The sequence below is a fragment of the Semicossyphus pulcher genome, unplaced genomic scaffold, assembly GCF_022749685.1.
Source record: "Semicossyphus pulcher isolate SPU_LCO1_2020_fin unplaced genomic scaffold, fSemPul1.0.p SCAF_12, whole genome shotgun sequence".
Lineage (NCBI taxonomy): Eukaryota > Metazoa > Chordata > Actinopteri > Labriformes > Labridae > Semicossyphus > Semicossyphus pulcher.
The window spans coordinates 8,829,002-8,847,818 of NW_027211626.1; the positions used below are offsets into that span (position 1 = coordinate 8,829,002).

At 44.8% G+C, this 18,817-nt stretch overlaps 1 protein-coding gene across 2 annotated transcripts in view; it reads left to right on the forward strand.

The window, feature by feature from the left end:
* Window positions 1-238: 238 nt before the first annotated feature.
* zmiz1a (zinc finger, MIZ-type containing 1a) overlaps window positions 239-18,817 on the forward strand; it is a 91,420-nt gene continuing 72,841 nt past the window's right edge. For both annotated transcript variants that reach the window (XM_069658026.1, XM_069658027.1), the window contains exons 1-2: window positions 239-277; window positions 18,523-18,599. The gene's annotated coding sequence lies outside the window, so the exon portion shown is untranslated. The remainder of the gene's footprint in view (window positions 278-18,522; window positions 18,600-18,817) is intronic.

Below are 18,817 nucleotides of genomic sequence, written 5' to 3' on the forward strand. Positions count from 1 at the left end.
TGGGGCAGTATAGCAAACTCCCTCATGGCTTCCTGCATACATTTTTCAGCACCGGGGTGTATTTCTCTGTGATACATTTGTCCTCTGTCTGAACCAGGCGCTCCCTGGCATTCCATTAAAAGAAATTTAACAGCCTTTTCTTCTGTCTTCCTTCCCCTCAGATCACCGCTTAAGGAGGGGTCAGCGAGGGACCGTGCGTGAGGAATACATGAAGGGCAGGGTGGGGGAGGGGGCGGCGACTACTGTGGCAGTACCACCAAGGTCAAAGTTCACACAGGTAAACAGATTTTTCTTTTTTAATCCACAGCTTTGTGATTTGCGCACGCTCTTCTGTGGCTTTTTTTTTTCAAATTTCCGACACGGAGCAGACTTGGCACGCAAAGGCGAAGTGAGGGAATAATGTGGCTGGTTTTGATTGGACCCTCCTGGGCTGGCGGCCGGGGAGGAACTGGGAACTGAGCAGTGTGCAGCTGCTGTTTATGAGGAGCTGTGCAGGATCTCGTTTGGCTCCGTGCATAGAAACCCAGCCAGAGGAGCCTGTGGCCAGTGTCAATACTTGGAGAATAGAACAAAAAAGCATGATGCCATGATTCAAGACACATTTGTTTCCAAAAAACTCACATTTGCATGTCAGGGTAATGGGGAAATAGGATTTAGGGCATTTGTAGACTGTAACCACAGACCTAGAATGTAACCCTTCTTTAACCTGAACCTATTTCCAAGCCCGAATTAACTAGACGCAGCTTTATTTTCAGTTACATTAATTAGGTAATGGATTGAATATCGGCAATGCACCGTCCCAATTAAGCACAAGCGTGTTGTGAGCAAATTTAAGAGTCCATTGCAGATGCACTGAACCAGAAAAAGTAGGTCCAGATTGGTGCAAAACTCTGCCACCTAGCTCCATTTTTACACTCCTTTCTGCCTTTCCTCCTGTATTCTTTGCTACCAGAGATTAAGGAGGATTCGGGGGGGGGGTTGTGAGGGTGGGCGGGTGCAGATCCGGGAAGCAAATGGATAAATAAAGTGCTGGTTAATCTTCCTTAGTGCCGCGTGTGTGTGTGGTTGTGTGTGTGTGTGAACACTGAGCAATTGAACCACCCGGGGAACATCTGCCTCACATACACATGAGCACGTATACGCAGACAGACACAGATACCGTACACACACACACACACGCACGCACACGCACGACTTGCAGGGATCAGCCAAAGTGATAAGCACACGGACGTCAGAGCACTGAAAGCGACAGGTTTAACACACATACACACACAAATAGACCATCGACGGAGTGACAAGTAGAGCGCATTGAAAGAAAAAGAGACGCTGCCAGCCGACAGAACAGAGCTGCAGAATGTGACAGCCCATGACTGGAGACACATGAAAGTATAGGAAGACAAGTTTTACTGCGCCTCTCTGCTGCTGTCGCACTGCATTCATCTCGCCTGGTATCCATGGACTCATATCTGTGTCTTCTTTCCTCCCTCCCTCGCATTAACACATACACAGCAAACCAACATTTGATCAAACAACTGTGCAATTGAGGCAGAGTTTGGCCAGACAGCCAGCCAGGATGAGTAATGTAGAGCTCCTCTGGTTTAATTTGTTTAGAAAGCCTATCATCGCTGCAAACATGTGACAGACTGTTGCCGTTTACAGAGGAGTATTTTCCCTGCAGTTTAATTGGATGCATTTTTAATGTTAGCAACACACAGTGTGACCACTGTTGACACTGAACACTGTGGCTGTTGTGAGGCGATGGAGTTGGGACCGAGGGGAGAGGAGCGCGTGTGTGTGTGTGTGTAGTGCGTCTGGATGTGTAATGCTTGGGTGGATTTGTTTACTGTGTTGCGTTCATGCTAAAGGTGAAATTTTATAACTCTGTGTTAAAGGTGTAATGGCTTATCTATGGAGTCTCCTCCATAATGTAACAATACCTTGACGCTGCAGTGACTCTGCAGATGCCACTTATAGACAGATACACTTGTGATTGCTCAGCCTGAGCTGAACAAGTGTGCAAAGCCAAAGGAAATTGCTGAAGGTGAAGAAAAGCTCAGTAATCTACCCAACAAAGCCATCTCCTATGCAGCACCGTGAATCACTCTATCACAGCAAATTTATATGAAGTAAATAAGGCAGTTGCACAAAATAGTCCCCTAATAATCGCTCAATAAATCGCTCGGTATCACCAGTTAGATCTGAACACCGTTATTTTGGGGAATAGATGAAATCTGACACTGATCTATACATGAGCCGTATGATGTAGGCAAACTACTCCTGTTCACCCCTTGTCTTAAGTACCTCTCTTTTACCATCTTAAACCAACACATTTTTCCCTCTTTATTTTGATCATCGTTGACATTGCAGTTTTTGCAAAAAACACAAAATGTAGCTTTCTAAACGTCACATCTGCAGTAAAACAAGCCATGCGTAGTAGGCAGTGCAATGGAAAGCTTTGGAAACTATAGCCCGTTTTACACTGCCAGTTCAAGGCGGGATTAGTACACCTCTCTCATGTTTGATCTTCTATGTAAAACGCACGGAGGCAGAATGGTGGGGCGAAGTCGTTCTGCCTCTGAGCCTCTGAGTAACAGAGGCAAAACGGCGCCGGTGTAAACAGCGACATGTGAAGCACGCGCTGTTTGTTTACACCTCGTAAACGTTTTTGCTTCTGCAATGCCGGAACGCTGTGTAAAATCTCACACTGGGGCGGCTTTCGGTCGCCGTTGCTCGATCCAATGTAAACTGTCAAAGGCCGTAACAGCGGAGCTACGATACAGCGCTGTGGCGGAACCGCAGTGTAAAAAGGGCTGATGACGTAAACTGCCTAGTTTGATCAGACGCCGTGTAGCACGAAGGCAAAGGAAAACCACTTTATGTTGCCTTTTAACACACTCCATTGTTTCAAAGTTTGTCATTAGCATTTATTTGTTGATTTAATCAGATGAATTTGTATTCATAAGATAGCAACTTTATTGATATCTCAGCACAGCAGCAAAGAGTTCAGTCAGCTGAGCAGAATAATCAGACCGTGCAGTCTCTCATCTTTAAAAGAGCAATCTGAAAACTCCAGCGTGGACGCAGTTTGCTCGAAGAGCGTTCTTAAATTAGTGGACGTTGTGGATTTAGTGTTTTGCGGTTAAGTTAGACTCTTTTGGTATGTTGCCTGTGCCTCACTGCCACATGGCATTCCTAGATAAAGCAAGGGATGTTAGAGCTTCGAGGGATTAGCTCAAACCAGGAGAATTAGCGTCCCATTCCCGGTCGTCTTCTTCATTTAGTCTTTTTCTTTCCCTCCGTTTTGGGTTCTGCTCCTGTTTCCCTTTTTTGTTCTTCCTGTTCTTGTCCTCCTCTCTTTCCATCTTGTGAAAAAACAAAGGTGTTCATGTGATCGATATAAGGACATTTCACATAAGAACTCCGTTATGTCGTCTTGCGTATGTCGATATTATACCGTATGTTTGACAGAAAGAGGGTAAGAGACGTAAACGACAGAATGACAGAAAAGTCTAATCAAGACTCTTTTTCTCTGAGTCGTTTCACCTCAGGGTGCTGCAGCTTACGAGTCTGTGATGATATTCAAAAACAGGAATGTGTATTTTTATCCTCGCTGCTGATATTCATTGTGCTCGCCGTCTTACGGCCCATTTTTCACACACACAAGCCGGCCTTTTTTTGGATTGTGAGCTGCAAGAGGCATCTCACAAACAGGCAGAGGTATAAAGTGGTGAGAGTGGGAGGATGAGAGAGAACATTGTCTTCTCTTTTCCAGCTTAGGGACAGAGCAGAACAGGTTGTGTGAGGATACTTGCTATCCTTAACAACGTGTAACACCGCCTCAGGGCCACCTCTACCTCTCTGATGCAGCTGAGAGTTGTGTTGTGCAGAGGAGGTGGAATACTTGCAACACATTCCTCAGTGTCAGATGGCATTCCTCGCACGCGGTAATTACCAGAGTAACACTTTTACTTTGTCATGTTTCGACAAAATTAATGCAATCACTTATTATGATTGTCTTTTAATAGATTTAGAAGTTTTTGTCCTGTTAAAACAATTATGACTCATTGAACACGATAAGTCACACATGGATTTCGACTGCCACCAAAATAGATCCGGACAATTTTTCTCCTGGTTTTGTTTTCTTGCCTATAATTTGGATTTATTTACCTTGTTTGTCATTTCTCTAATAATTGTAGAAGTTGAACATTTACATAATTTAATCAAAATTAAAAAAATCAATTTAAAAGTTAAATTTAACCTTAAAAACCAATAATATAAAGAAGACCAACGTTTTGTTAAACATTTATGAGAGAGAAAAAATAAATAAACAGCTTCCTCAACTTCAGCAGTCCCTCTTTTTTTAACCTTTGGGCTTTCTAAATAAAACTTCAGCTGCCGTAACACCCTGTGATACCTGGGCCAAAGCAAGCTACACACTGAGGTCATGAAACAGTGGGAGTGAGATCAAAGACAAGCTGAGTAAACAATAGCTTATTAACATGCACACTTGCCACTACCAGAACGGGAGGGTCTGTTACAGGTGGTGTAAATGGGGTAAATCACAACTGTTGCATGTTAATAACTTACCTTTACAGTAAATCACCCTCAAAGTATTCTTTTCAAATGATTGACGGCATTCAGTCGTATTGTCTGAATGTCGCATCGTATCATTTCGCATCGCATTGTATTGTTTCGTATTGTATTGTATTGTATCTGTCATATCATATCATATTGTATCGTACCGTACCGCACCGCACCGCACCGTACCGTACTGTATCAGACTGTATCGTATCGCATCATATCACATCGTTTTTCATCATATTGCATAGCTTGAATATTGTATTGTATCGTATCTGTCGTATGATATCATACTGTATCGTACCGTAGCACACCGTAGTGCACCGTATCGTATCGTATCGTATCTCAATGTATCCTATCGCACCGTATCGCACTGTATTGTATCGTATCGCATCGTATCGTTTCGTATCGCATCGTATCGCATCGTATCGCATCGTATCGCATCGTATCGCACCTTATCGTATCGCACCGTATCTTATCGCACCGTATCGTATCATATCGTAACGTATCGCACCGTATCGTATCATATCGTAACGTACTGTACCGTACGTTGGTCTAAAAAAGGTACAGATAAAATTGCACCGCTGAGACGGAAACAAAGCAATATTGCTAAAGAGAACATTGGGCAAGAAACAGGAGCGAGTTGACATACAGGCTGTAAACAAACTTCCAGGCAAATCAAACTTATTTTTAAGAGAAAACAAAAGGTTACATTATAACTTCTGTCTGTTACTTTATGGATTTCTCACAGCTTAGAGGCAGACCTTCAGTCTGACCTCAAATTTGCCTGTAAAATTAGAGAACACTTTTTCATGCACTCAATTTTGGATTAAATCTGACTGTGACTCATTTTGGTCCGACTCAGATTCATGTTGTCGGATATCAGCGGTAACTAAGGTGAGAACAAAGTTATCACAACCAATATGATTGTTGGCTGAAACTACAAAATGAAGACCTTGTTGGAATGAAATGTTTTTAGTCCTTTAAATTTCTCCAAATGTTGATGTCATCTGAAATGATATCACTCCTGTAGGCCGCCATCTTTGTGCGCCTCTCGGCCCATGATGTTATCCATCACTGGGTCTCTCTGTCTGCGTCGTCAATTACCCAGAGGAAAATAACATTAGAGGCCTGAATGGGACACGGAGCCGTGGCAGGCCTGACATGGCTGTGTTATATGATTACACAACCTGTTGGCTGTCCGCCTGTCAAGTGTCTCCCCGGCCCTGATGAATGGCTGTAATATGCCGCGCATCACAACACGCCACGCCACACACTCATTAATGCCTTCTCATAATGCACGGGACGTTCCTCCCAACGCCGCTCTGGGGATTCACAGAGAGGGGAGGGAGGAGGTGGCGGTTGTAGCGCGAGAGTGAGAGTGAGAAATGGCGATCATGAATACTCCAACCTTGTTTCCGTGTCGCCATTCAAGGCGGTAAACAAAAGGAACACGGTGCCCTCATTTGAATAATTTCACAAATGGCGTGGCAAGACGCCAACATCACCGCCACACGTAACTCCTCACAAACAGACAGACAACAGAAAGGGAAATGTAAGACTTATTACCTTAAAGGCGCAGCACATATGTTTCTCAATTGCATACATTTTGTCCATCTGTGGCCTGTTTGCATAGATAATCAGAAACGAGTGCAATGCGGCGTGCACGCCAGTGTGTGGGAACACTACAATAGAGATGCTGGAAAGAAAGGAGATTGAATCTGTCGGATGCCATGTGAAGCTTAGCTGATTGCTCTTTCTTTCAGAGAATTAGGAGACACGCTACCCAACATCCTCCAAAAACTACTCGACTCCCAGCTCAGACAAACACATTTGATTCTCGTGGAGAGACTGCTGCGAGTGGTTTCAAATAAACGGGTGAAAATAGTTCTGAATGAGTGTGTTATTTTTTAAGTGTGTAGCAGAGGCTGCGAGGCAACAAAGTAGTTTTTCACCACAGCCGTAGAGAGTTTATCTAAAGCCTACATGACCCTCAGCCACATTAGATGCTGGTATTTATGGCTCTGTCAGACTTGTAGCGTGCATGCCTACTGGGAAACGTCAGCCACATTGCAGGAGCTCCATTGATAAGCACATTCTTTCTCTCTATATGACGCGTTTGCGCTCTATTATTTTTAAAGAAAGAGACACAGATGTTGAGGGATTTTCAGTTTTCTTCAGGTACGATGCCGTGGAGGAAAGTAGCGATCTGTGCTGCACCTGCCGTGTTTATGTTTATGTATGTGAGAGAGGAAAAGACAGTCTGCATCTTCCTCTGTGTCTGCGTTAGTGTATGTGTTCTCACTCTCACAGCTTGACTTTCTCAGATTGAAATGCAACACCTGCAGATGTGTCTTGTAAACTGCAGCCCCCAGCTTCCCCCACATTCAGAGGGGACCATTGAAACAAAGCAATTTAAGTCGCTCTCTACATGGGGCGAGGATCTGGTGTGTGGGTGTGCCTGCCTGTGCATGAGTGTGCGAGTTTCCATTGTTATGAGTAGGGCTGGACCCGACTCAGAATTTAAACAGTGGAATCAGATTTGGCAGTTTGATGCGAAGCACTGACTCTGTTTTGGATGTTTTACTTGTAAGGCTGTCATATATCAGTTTTCCATAAGTGCCCGCTGTTGACTAGACATTAAAACAGTTCCAGCAGACTATTATGTCGCATTGTCATTGTTTTTAATTGTGTAATTTAGCTGGCTGAAGGACTTTAGTCAGCTAGCGAGCTAAAGTTAGCGCCAGTTTGGCTCACAGCCCCCTAGGCCAGAGAGAGAAACACTGACATTTAACTTTAACTGCTTTATTTAGGTTACAAATATCAGGAACGCTTGTTCTGGAGAAGAGGAGACCTCTGCGGATAATTCGGCATAAAGGGCCAGTTCGCCAATTTTCAACCTCAGTCCTATCATGCTATTACGGGGAGCTAATGCCATCATGGTAGGAAATAAATGCACGCGCGTCATCTAAAGCTTGCTGAACTACACTTCCTCAATCTAGCACGCCCGCCTCCGATGTCATGTCTCGTTCAAACTCATCAGGTTTGAAATGTAGACTGCAGACCTGAAGATTTTATTAGACAATTCACCATTATGTTCTCATCGTATTTCAGATTCTGTACCTCTCTGAGCCAGTTGCCTGCAGCGAAAACGGTAGTGTGTCACTCCAGCGTCTCTCGCTGGGCTGTTCCTTTCAGAGGGAGGGGCGCAATGCACTCTGGGTGTTGTAGTCATGTTGAATGGGTGAAACCACAAGCTGTTTGTACAACTTTCTCCACAGCCATGGCGCCAATTTCAAATATTATTGCTTCTAATAATTACAGACAACACCAGCTTTGACTGACAGTGGCTTTTTCCTGCTCCTTTTAAGGTAAAAATCTCATGAAGGTATCCTGACATAAGAACAAGCTAAGCACCTAGAAACAAGCTAGCTAGCTCCTCTTAATGTCCTGTGTCCACTGACGAATAACGTTAGACAAACAGATCTTCTGACGCCAGAGTTAATGATGTAATTTTACTAGTTTTAATAACAGTGTCTGTTTGTTTTGGAGAAGAGAGAGGCAATATTTGTTGGTAATGTGAGTCCCATTAAGATCCTTGTGAGAGATACTGCAGACACTGTTGGGTCATTTTTAGACTTGATTCGATTTAATTTGAGGTTTACCACCTGCCCTGCTGTGACTAATTTCTCTGCGTGAAAGACGCAGCTAAAAAACACAAACCACAGATATCTGACTGAAAAAAGTCGACCCGGTGTGACATCTCCCTAATTATACTGCCAGAATCTTTGAACTAAAGAGCAAAGAGCTTTACATTTCAGTGTGAAAGCGCACAGCTCCGCGCCAACCACAACATTAGCACTTCTGTCATTTTTTATGTCTGTTTAGTAAAATATAGAGGTCAGAGGTCACTGACAACCTGTTGACACGGTGCAGATTTATGCAGCGTGCACACACCCACACACCAGTGCAAACACACAGGCAGCCACAGCTCAGTTTTTGGAGCAGCACGTTGTGGCAGTGGTTTCTTATTGCTGCTGATCTTTGGGTCCTTCCAGCTCCAGATACCAGAGCCCGAGTTATTCTGCGCTCCGCTCCCTGACCCTCCTAATTGAGAACGGCTGTGAGAGCTAAACAGACAGAGAGAGAGGGAGAACAGACTCTTGAGTGAGAGGGGGAAAAAAAGTATGAGTAAAAGAAAGGAGCTGATCAAGTGGAGGATGGATGTGTGCTCAACAGTTGGCTTCATGAAAGCCAAACCTCCTTCCTTTACCTCTTCCTTTCTGGCCACCAGCCAAACAGTGCCAAGCACAATGTAGCTTTTCAAAGTAGTATATGATAGCTGTAAGAAAGCAGAAAAACGAGGGGTTCGGAGGGGAGAGAGAGAGAGAGAGACTCGCATGAAGGAAAATCAAAGCGGAGCGTTGGGGAAGAAGAGCGGTAAGCTCAGTGACAGCTGCATGCATGTCGCAGTGGGTGACGGTCTGTCCGTCTGTCAGAGCAGATATTTCTGTCTGTTTAGTGCTGCCTTACTGGCTGCCAGAAACACTCCTCATGTCATCGCTGGGTGCCTGCTGTCACAGGCTAAAAAGGAGAGAGGGAGCGGAGTGTGCGTCTGCATGGGCGTGTGCGTGAGGGAGAGTGACAGAGAGAGTAACTCGAGCAGCTGTCTTGAAAGCTCCTCCACTCTGTCGGTGCATCTTGAATCTGTTTCCCCCCCCGGTGCCTCCTCGGTGAGACGGTTTTTTCAGTCAGTTGTTTGGTCAGAAGTCCAACCTTTATGCTGTTAAAGAGACACACTTCGGGGACATGAACGTGTCGCACGGCTTGTCTGTTAAGTGAGGAGATCAGAAACACTGAAGATACAAATTTCCTCAATGGACTGGAACTTTAAGCTTGGATTCAAAGAAGCATAAAATGGCATTAATGGTGCTTTGAGCTAATACACCTGTAGCATCTGAAGTTCATTCAGTTATTAAAAGGAGCATATTTAAGGGAATATAAAACAAATACCTGAGTTATCCACTTCAAATCTCTTACTACCTTTTGCATCATGTTGGATCAACAGGTCTTTTTCTTTTACGACAATGTTTCTGACCTTTATCTTTATTTGATCAGACAGTGGATAGAGTTGGAAATATGGGAGGAGACAGAGGGGATGACGTGCAGCAGTGAGACGAGGGTTGGAGTCGAACACGGAGCTGCAGCGTCGAGGACTGAGACGTGGGACAAGCTGTTTAACCGCTGAGCTCAACTGGCTCCTGGAGAATGGGTTTACTTTAATAGTGAATGAGGGGCTTGTGGTTTGGTCCCAGTGATGCACCTCAACTCATGGTGTCAGCCAAAACCTCAGTGTTGATGTTTCTACATGGAACCGGTTTAAGGCACATTTATCACAGTATTTATTTGACAGAAGGATCAGTGAATACAAGGCAAAAATAAGTCACTTAAAGTTATAATCTCGAAGATCTCAGTTTCATTCTCTTTGGCGGCACCTGTGGCAATAAATGGTAACTTTGGGAGCACACTTCCCAGATATCCAGACAGTGTTGCATGTGTGACGTCCACGGTTGGCTCCGGTTGTAACTCTTGATTTTCCACGCTGACGGTCGCTTTCCTTTTTAGACTGTTTGCCTTCATCTGAGCGTCACGTTTGTTTCTTTGTCTTTGGATTTTCACTTATTTTTGAAGTTGTATCTGTAGTCATCGATCTTTTCTTTGTTTGTTCAGCCATAGTAGATGGCCGCTTAGCTCCGCCTACCCTCTCTGGCAGACCGACCACAGCTGGGTGATGGAAAACGAGTCACTAATACCCCTTTCCCACCAAAATTAGCGCGTTGACGCAGGTTTTTCAGACCCGGGAAGACCCGCTAATAAATGCTGATTGCCTCTTTTCTCATTGCCAGTGGAGTATACTCCTTGCAGCGTCACTGTCTGACATCACAAACGCGCCCGGACCACGGGCAAACTTCCTCTCAGATGAGAAGAAGCTCTCTCGCCTCGCTGTCTTGCCAGTGTTGCTGCATCTTGCACGAAGCAAAGAACAAATTCACCGTTGTATGTTGTTCTTCTGTATTTACGCGTCAGTGGCTGGAACTTCAATGTGCGTCATAGTGGGAAAGATGGCAGAAATTAGCGTGTCGGTCCAGGTTTTGTGTTCCCTCATTCGGTGATAGTGACTTAACAGACATTTATTTACATGAAAATCTTCAAGATTATCACTTTAACCAGGTCAGTATTGGCACCGACAGCAAACCATGCATCCTTATTTTGTTGTCGGTCAAAATGTAAAAGAAGAAAGTAAGAAAAACGAGTCGAAAATAATGACAGATATGGTATGATATCTTACGATGATTTGTTTGACTCTTTTAGTATATGCTGTAATGCTCCTGCGAGTGAAGTGCTAAGTACAATGTTGTACTACCTTGTAAATATGAAGTAACTCTGTGACAGCATTTGAATTTACTTCAGCACACACTCAGTGTTGATTTATAGTAGGGCATCATCTCAGAAAACTTGCAGCAGCTGTAATAAAAAGAGAGAGAAAAGGTGGTAGGCGGCTGAGACTGAGTCGGTTTATGTAGGAGGAACAATTTACATGAATATTAAATAAAAATAGTGTTCTGTTTTAAATCCTCCTGGGTCAACTGGATGTGGGTGGCACAGAGAGACAGTGTGGAGCTGAAATCCATGTGTCCAAAAATGAACCTGGCGAGTCGCCGTATAGAAAATACTGTTTTTTACAGTGACAAGTACAACTAACAACAAATGTCTGGCCTCGTAGTTTGGATACTTGCATAACGGCTGCTATCATTTAACATGCTGAACTAGCATGAAACACATGGCTGGTATCAGTGTCTGCACTTCCAGTACTTGAGCATTTAACCAATCTCTTCAAAACATCTTTCATCCATGGGTTTTCTGTTTCTCTCTAATATGCTGTATTTCTTTTTGTGTGCCTGTAAGTGCCGGCCATCGACTGTTTGATTGCAATCATCTGTTGTTTCAGCGCTGTCGTCTGATTACAAACACGTGTTTTTCACCGAACGAGATGGCCATCGAGTGAGGTAATGGAACAGTGCAAAATATTTAAGAGCATTCGGGAGGTACTGGGCTGCACAGTGGCTCGTGCGGGATGAGAGTTTGCAACTCAGCGTGAGTTTTTTAAGGGACCTAAGGTGTTCATGTAGAAACTAGTGACTTCAAGGGTCAGCATGTGCAACCCTGAAAGGTATGGATTAGGGATGCACGATATTATCAGCACGTTATCGGAAAATGACATCGGCATTGGCAGATATGTCATTTTTCTGCCGTTATTTTCCCGCCGATAAAACAACGCTTTATGCCTAAATGCTCGATGATTCCCTAAAAAAGCTTGGCGTAATGCTACGACATTAACTCGGCACGAGTGTGCGCGCGCACTGCCTGCGCAAAGTCGTCAACAATATACAAATAAAGACAAAAAAGTCACAGAAACTTTCACAAGCTCACTATTTTACTGGACTTAACAATGGCCAAAGCCGACGCTAACAGAGTGTAGCATAAACATCAGTGCAAAACTAACTCACATATTCATGGACGCACACGATAAAAAGAGTCCGTCGGCGATCACTGATGTCTCCGCAGTAGTTGCTGTAAACAAGTCCGGACATGTCTCCCTCACTGCCGTGTTCTGGGGGGATGCTGCGTTCAGGTGCGCTCAGAAACGTGAGTGATCGGACACGTGACCTTTTGTACAACGCCTCTTCTGCAAGATGTCTGCTTTATGGCAGGTTTTGGCCACTAGAATAAGAGCAGGCATGATATCAACTCCACTACAGGGGAGACTTGATGTTCTCTGCAGTTAGGTAGAAAAAAATGTGCCTAATAATTTGCAAGAAGGGTTGGAAAATATTGGCAACAAATCCAATATCGTGCATCCCTAATACGGATAAATATGTACTAAAGTTGAGACGTCATTTCTGATATCAGATTTTTTCGTGACCTTTCTATGACCTTTCTGCAACTCTTAACAAAACAATACTTGTCTGATTTAATGGCTCTAGGAAGCAGGGTCACTTAATTCTCCAAATATAATTCCCAAGCTGGAAAACCCCTGATTCTTTTTTATTTTTTTTGCAAAAGTATGAAACATTGCCTATAATTTTGTGGCAGCCGTGACAACATCGCTCCAACTTTAGATTCTGTAGCGTCAGTGTTAGCTTCCTGACAGCGCTGTAACCGCACACCGGTGTTTATGTTCTTTAGGTTAACACGGTTATCTCTGTACGTAACCTGAGCCCTCAACCTACATGGGCACTTGGCATACGTATGCGTGCGGTTTTGCGTGTGTGAGAGTGCGATCTTGCAGCTGCAGGACCCGTCTCTTTTCCCCCCAGCGTGTCTCTCTCTCTCTCTCCAGAAAGAGCTGCAGGGACTTGCCAGTATTTTCATTCCCTCTGGAGGCATTTCCGCACGCTAACAAAGCCCGGCCTGCGTGATGAAACGGAGAGGAAGCAGCTTTTGTGAGGGGAGCAGCCAGTTTTTGGTGTGTGTTTAGTGTGTGTGTCTGCTTGTGTGTGTGTGTGTGCTGACCCTGTCTAACAGTTTGTTACATGCAGATTTACTTTTGAGCTTGTAATTCAGGCTGCTCCGGGCTCTTGTTTGCTGACGAGCCTACTGTAGCACGAGAACAAACCTACTCAGAGTCCCATTCAGCAGAGTAAGTTGCCTCCTGTTTGCCTCTTAATTAACTGCTGTAATACCTGGCTTGTAAGGTTGGTTAGCGTTCTTTACAGGCCTTGTTAACCACTGGCCTTTACTTCCTTTACTTCCAAAAGGAAATGTATGCTGTAGCTCAGGTCACAGCTCTGCAGAAGGGGCTGAATCAAACTCATAATAGTAGAAGATAACCGCTCAGTGGAGCTAACATAAAACACTCTTGCTCTAAGTTCTGCAAGAGACGAATAATACGGATTAAAATCAAAGAGATTCATGCTCTTTTTGGAGCTCAGTGTCTGAGCATTATTTTTCTCTTTGCTGCTGGATACTCTTTGTAAAGTCGGCGGTTTCCAGAAATAACTGAGGTGAAAGCTCACGCAAAGCATCATTCTTGCTGTCTTACTTGAGGTCATGACACAGCTACCGAAAATCACACTTTTTTTTTGATATGAAACAGGAGCAAAAGCGAAGCAGGATCTTGCAGTTGCGAGTCGCTGAAGCCGAGCGTTTTTCTTTGGGGTTGCCTTCAGAGTCAGCGTCCTGTGGGCCCTGTGACACACACTCATGCCCATAAACAGGGATTTGGCCCTCTGGAGAAAATAACCTTGATAATTACTGGGTGCATATGGACCTGCCCACAGCGGGAGGAGGAGGAGGAGACGGGGGTTGACTGAGAAGGAGAAAGAGAGAAAGAGAGAGAGAGAGCCACATCCGCTGGTGCATTCCTCCATGCTGTGTCATACCGGTGCTGAGTTTCCCCTGTAGTTTGCACAGAGATTTCCACCAGGCGGAGGGTGCAAAGGGCTACTGACGCAACGCTCCGGGCTGTGGACGCTGACATTTAAAGTTTAACAAGGCAACAAGCTGCACATTCATGGACTCCCCACGGTAACAAAAAGACAACAAAAACTGTTTAAAGAGTCAAATGAGGAGTAGTAGAAAGAAAGAGAGACTCATCCTGGTGACCTAACTGTTGATGCGCTCATAGATTTCTCCTCTCCCACTCTCTCTCTCTCGCTGCCCTCCTCCTCCTCACGTGGTCTCTCTGGTCTGGCTGAATTGGCACAGTTACAGCAGCCAGAGCTGAATGTCTGTGGTTGGCCCGTCGCCCGTCTGCTCGCCTGTCATTCAGCTGGTTAAAGAGGCCTTGTTGAACCGCTGCACTGTGCCCGGCTACTACGGGGCCATTCATGCCTGTAACGGCAGAAACAGCCAACTCCTGTCATCAGCGCCAGCTCGCACATACCAATTTACTACTGGAAAATGACAAGGGCATTTTGCTTGGTAAGCACAGACAGTTTCCCCGCCGAGCAACCTTTTTGTAACCCGTTTTTTTTTTTCTTTCAAAGTTTGGATTTCATTTCACAGAATGAGAGGCTTCTTTCTGACAGAGCGAGCGTCTTTAGACAAACAGTGTTCAAGACTCAAATATGTTCTCTGTCTCTGTTGCATGTACGCCGCCTACATCGAGTGTAAAGTGAACTAGACTGATCCGTTCCCAGAGGAATCGAACAACAACAGCGCAAAGACAACAAAACAAATCCTTTGTGCTGCCTCGAATGCCGGAAATTTCAAACAGAAGACATGAAAATACAGTTTGTCACTCTCTGAGAGTTTCTCTCTCTCCCTCTCTTGCCTGTCAGTTGTTCTTTGTGCGTTTGGCTAATGGCAGCTCTCCCTGTCACAGATGACCTGCGCCTTACCGCACTGTTCTCCGTCCTCTTCTCACTCCCAGTGTGACACACAAAGTGAGGACATGCATGAGAGCCATGACTTCACCCTGTGCTCCCTCCTCCTCCTCCTCTTGCCTTATCCTGCTATCATCCTTGCCTCCTCCACTTTCCCTCCCCTCTCTTATCCCCCCTCACTTTTTTTTGCGTCTGCAGTCCTAACATCTCTCTGCTATGATTAGCAATAGTGTTTTTTCCCCAGCCAGTGTAATGTCTAGAGCCTCCTGTGTCCTTGGAAAGCCGCCTAATAAGCTCAGACACACACTGCTGTCTCTGAGCTCTGCGGGCCTATTCTCCAGTGTCACCCAGCACACACTGAGGTAAACAAAGACTGCCACACACGCACACACAAACTATCCTCATGTGCTAATAGACCAGCATACCAGCCCGCTGAGGACGCCGTTGACGCTAGCTCGCTAACGTTGACCTTCCGTGTGCCAATCACAACAAATCTGCTCCCGGATTTGAATATAGGGAGGAGAGGAGTGTAAATTGAAAGCAGAAATCCCCCCGGTGTGAGACAAGATGAGCCTCTGAATAAATTATTCAGATGGCAGCCTCTTTTCCTGCATGATTCTCGCCTTCTGCTACGTTTAATGGCATCTGTGATGACGCCCATTGGAGATTAATCCAGATGTAAGACATTTGTGTGTGTGTTTCTGTGCCTCTGTGTGTGTATGTGTGGCCTGCTCACCCCTCTTCTGGTGCATCCCGTTGTGTCTTATGATGGGGAAACAAAGCCTCAACAGGGGAATTTATTTCTCCTCCGCAGAGGGCTGTAAATAAACAACTAGTGAATCAATGCCTCCATTTGTTTTTCTGTGATAATTCTGCCTGTGTCGCGGGGCGGCGTGACAGCGTTTTTGTAAGCCGGCGGAGCTCTCGGCAGCCATATTTCCTTCCGGCGAGAGCGCGAAAACACAGCGCACAACCTAATGTTTCATTACCAGGGATCAGTAAATTACTGTGTGCTTTTTTAAATCACTCATTGCAGCTCATTTAGCGGCATGATGGAGCATTTGTATGAGTGGGAAATAATACCCGCATTAGATATTGTGCTTTAGAACTACTCAGTCGACTAAAGACACACAGGCATAGAAATTACCAGGTGCAATTGAATAGGAGAACGCACTGCAGGTCCTGTGGTGAATGTGCTCTAGTGTGTGTGAGCATCATTAGTGCTTACAAATGGCTGAATATAAAACATGCCCTGTTTTTTATCCGCCATGTTTCCTTTAAAGGAGCAGCTCCAGTCATGTTTTGAGACATGTGAAATGCTCTGCTTGACATAATAAATTGTGTCTGATAAGAAATCTGCATCGTCCTCGCCCACTATGCAGATTTCCAACCGCCCGCTCCGTCACGGAAACAAAACACGTCTCTGCCATCGTTTAGTGGCAACTTGTTGAAACTTTTACCCCTTTCCCACCAAAATTTGCGCGTTGGCGCAGGTTTTTCCGACCCGGGAAGACCCGCTTATAGATGCCGATTGTCTCTTTTCCCATTGCAGTGAAGTATACTCTTTCAGTCTCTTTTCTACTGACGTCACAAACACCCCCGAAACAGGATTAGTAAACAGTGAAGATGTTCCGGTGGTTACAATTACCCGGCTCAAATGACTCTGCAGTCGATCTGGGTAATTACCACCTTCACTACGATTAGCATTGATGGGACCACAAAACCCAGGTCGACATGCTAATCTTCGCCCCCTTTCCTGTGCGATGCTATGCTCCGTCCGTAACGTATGCGTTCCAAGTTTGTCAGGGCCGAGTTTGATAAACAGACTGAATGAGTAATAGATACAATAAAGACCTAACCACGGTAACATCTTCACTGTTTACTAATCCTGTTCCTGGCGCGTTTGTGACGTCAGACGGTGGCGCAGCAGAAAAGAAAGAGGCCGAAATGAGTATACTTCACTTGCAATGGGAAAAAAGAGACAATCGGCATCTATAAGCGGGTCTTCCCGGGTCTGAGAAACCTGCATCAACGCACTAATTTTGGTGGGAAAGAGGTATGACAGGGACTTTTATCGGATATTTTCTCTCCTACATTTGCTTCCTTCTCGCCATGCAGATATCTGTTTTATTCGTCTGGATTTTGACACATCCGCCCCTGAGATTTCTGCCTCCGTCCAAAATCAATGGAGTTGAATGAAAGTGTTTTGCAAAGGTGACATATGAAACGTTCAACTCTAACCCCTCTCTCTAGCACTAGTAGTGTTTCTTTTACTCCGGATAATACCCCTGAGCATGATTCGTTTTTTGTTGTGAGCGCCACAAACAACATCTCGTTCACCTCCCATTATATTGGGACGGAGGCAGAAACCTCAGAGATGGATTTACTCGAGCCTGGGCAAATAAAAGAAGACACAAAACACTCTCTTTGCAAGGTAACACTGAAGATGAATGAGGAAAAAGTGTTTTTTCTTTTATTACATTTGTAGGGGGTGAAGTGGCCCTTTAAGTTACACAGTTTTCCCCCTGAATCTGTTGTCTTCGGTTCCAATAATTAGCAGAGCACAGCTTGCAGGAAACACGAGGGGAGGTTCTTGTTAGCGTCGGTTCGATGACTAACAGCAGCAGTGAATAATGGTGCAAGCAGAGTGATTCACAGCTCTGAAGGTAACCTCCCAGTGTGTAAACCTTTATAAGGAGCTGTTGAGCTAATACTACTGTTAGTAATGCAAACATAGCTACACAGAAGAGCCACTAATGAGCACTGGTTAACATTGGTTTTCTTTGTGCTCAAGTACCCTCCTCTGTATCCCATATCCTGGTGTGAAATTACAATATCAGATCATATTTAGTTAATTAAACTCATATGACTAATTTAATTTGACTCAAATATGGGGAGAAATGAATAAATCATGGGGGCGTATTTAGCTTGCTAGCGCTGGTGTTAACAGTAATTAAATGTGGGGTAATCTGTAGCCTGTGAAGATGGCTCAAGACGTCTTTTCCGCCTACTGTACGAGTCGGCACACGTGAGAGGAAATGAAGTCCGACGGTTTTTGGAAGCATCCTCGCAGAATCTTAATGAAAGGATGAGGGAGTTTCAAACACCGAGAGTTAAAGACGCAGTCCTGGAAAGTAAAGCTAGCGCATTGATAGTCAGCGAGCGGCCGTCCCATTAGGAGATCTGCACATCGCACTTAGAGAAGAGCCAGAAGCAGAGAAGAACTATTCCTCCATGATTAGAGCCTGGAGAGTTCAAAGACAGCTGCTTCTGCAACCGGAGTGGCGCAAAACACTCACGAGGAAGACGAGAAATCAACTCGTATTTGTCATTTAAGTGTTTTATCTTTCATATTTGGCGGGGATTAGAGATGCACATTCTCCCCGGCTCTGTCACTCCTTGTTATGTGCTTCCAATCTGTCAGACGCGCGACAGGGCGCTTTATTACATCTCGATAAATGATGCCACCTAAGTCTTGTTTTCCTATCACTAAAAAGCAGATTGTGTTTTGTCACGCTCCCTGATGTGCGTTGCATTCTGTTTTGTCTCATTTTAGAGTCGCTCTGTGATTGATGAGGATTAAGGAGCGGATTTTGCCTAATAGGGAACACAGGAGCGTCCTCATCCACACTGGTAAGGAACCGTGTTTCTCTCCTTTGTCTTCATCCAAACATTCAACATCAGCTGATGGAGCGCTGCAGATATGCTTTTGCAAACAAGATAAGGCGGCTGGGTTTTTTAGCTCTTGATGTGTCATAGCAGCCGCTAAACACACAGGAGTTTTGTCCTAGAACAGAATAAACTGGTGATCATGTTATAAAGAAAGTGAGACATAAGCAAGTGCACTTTAA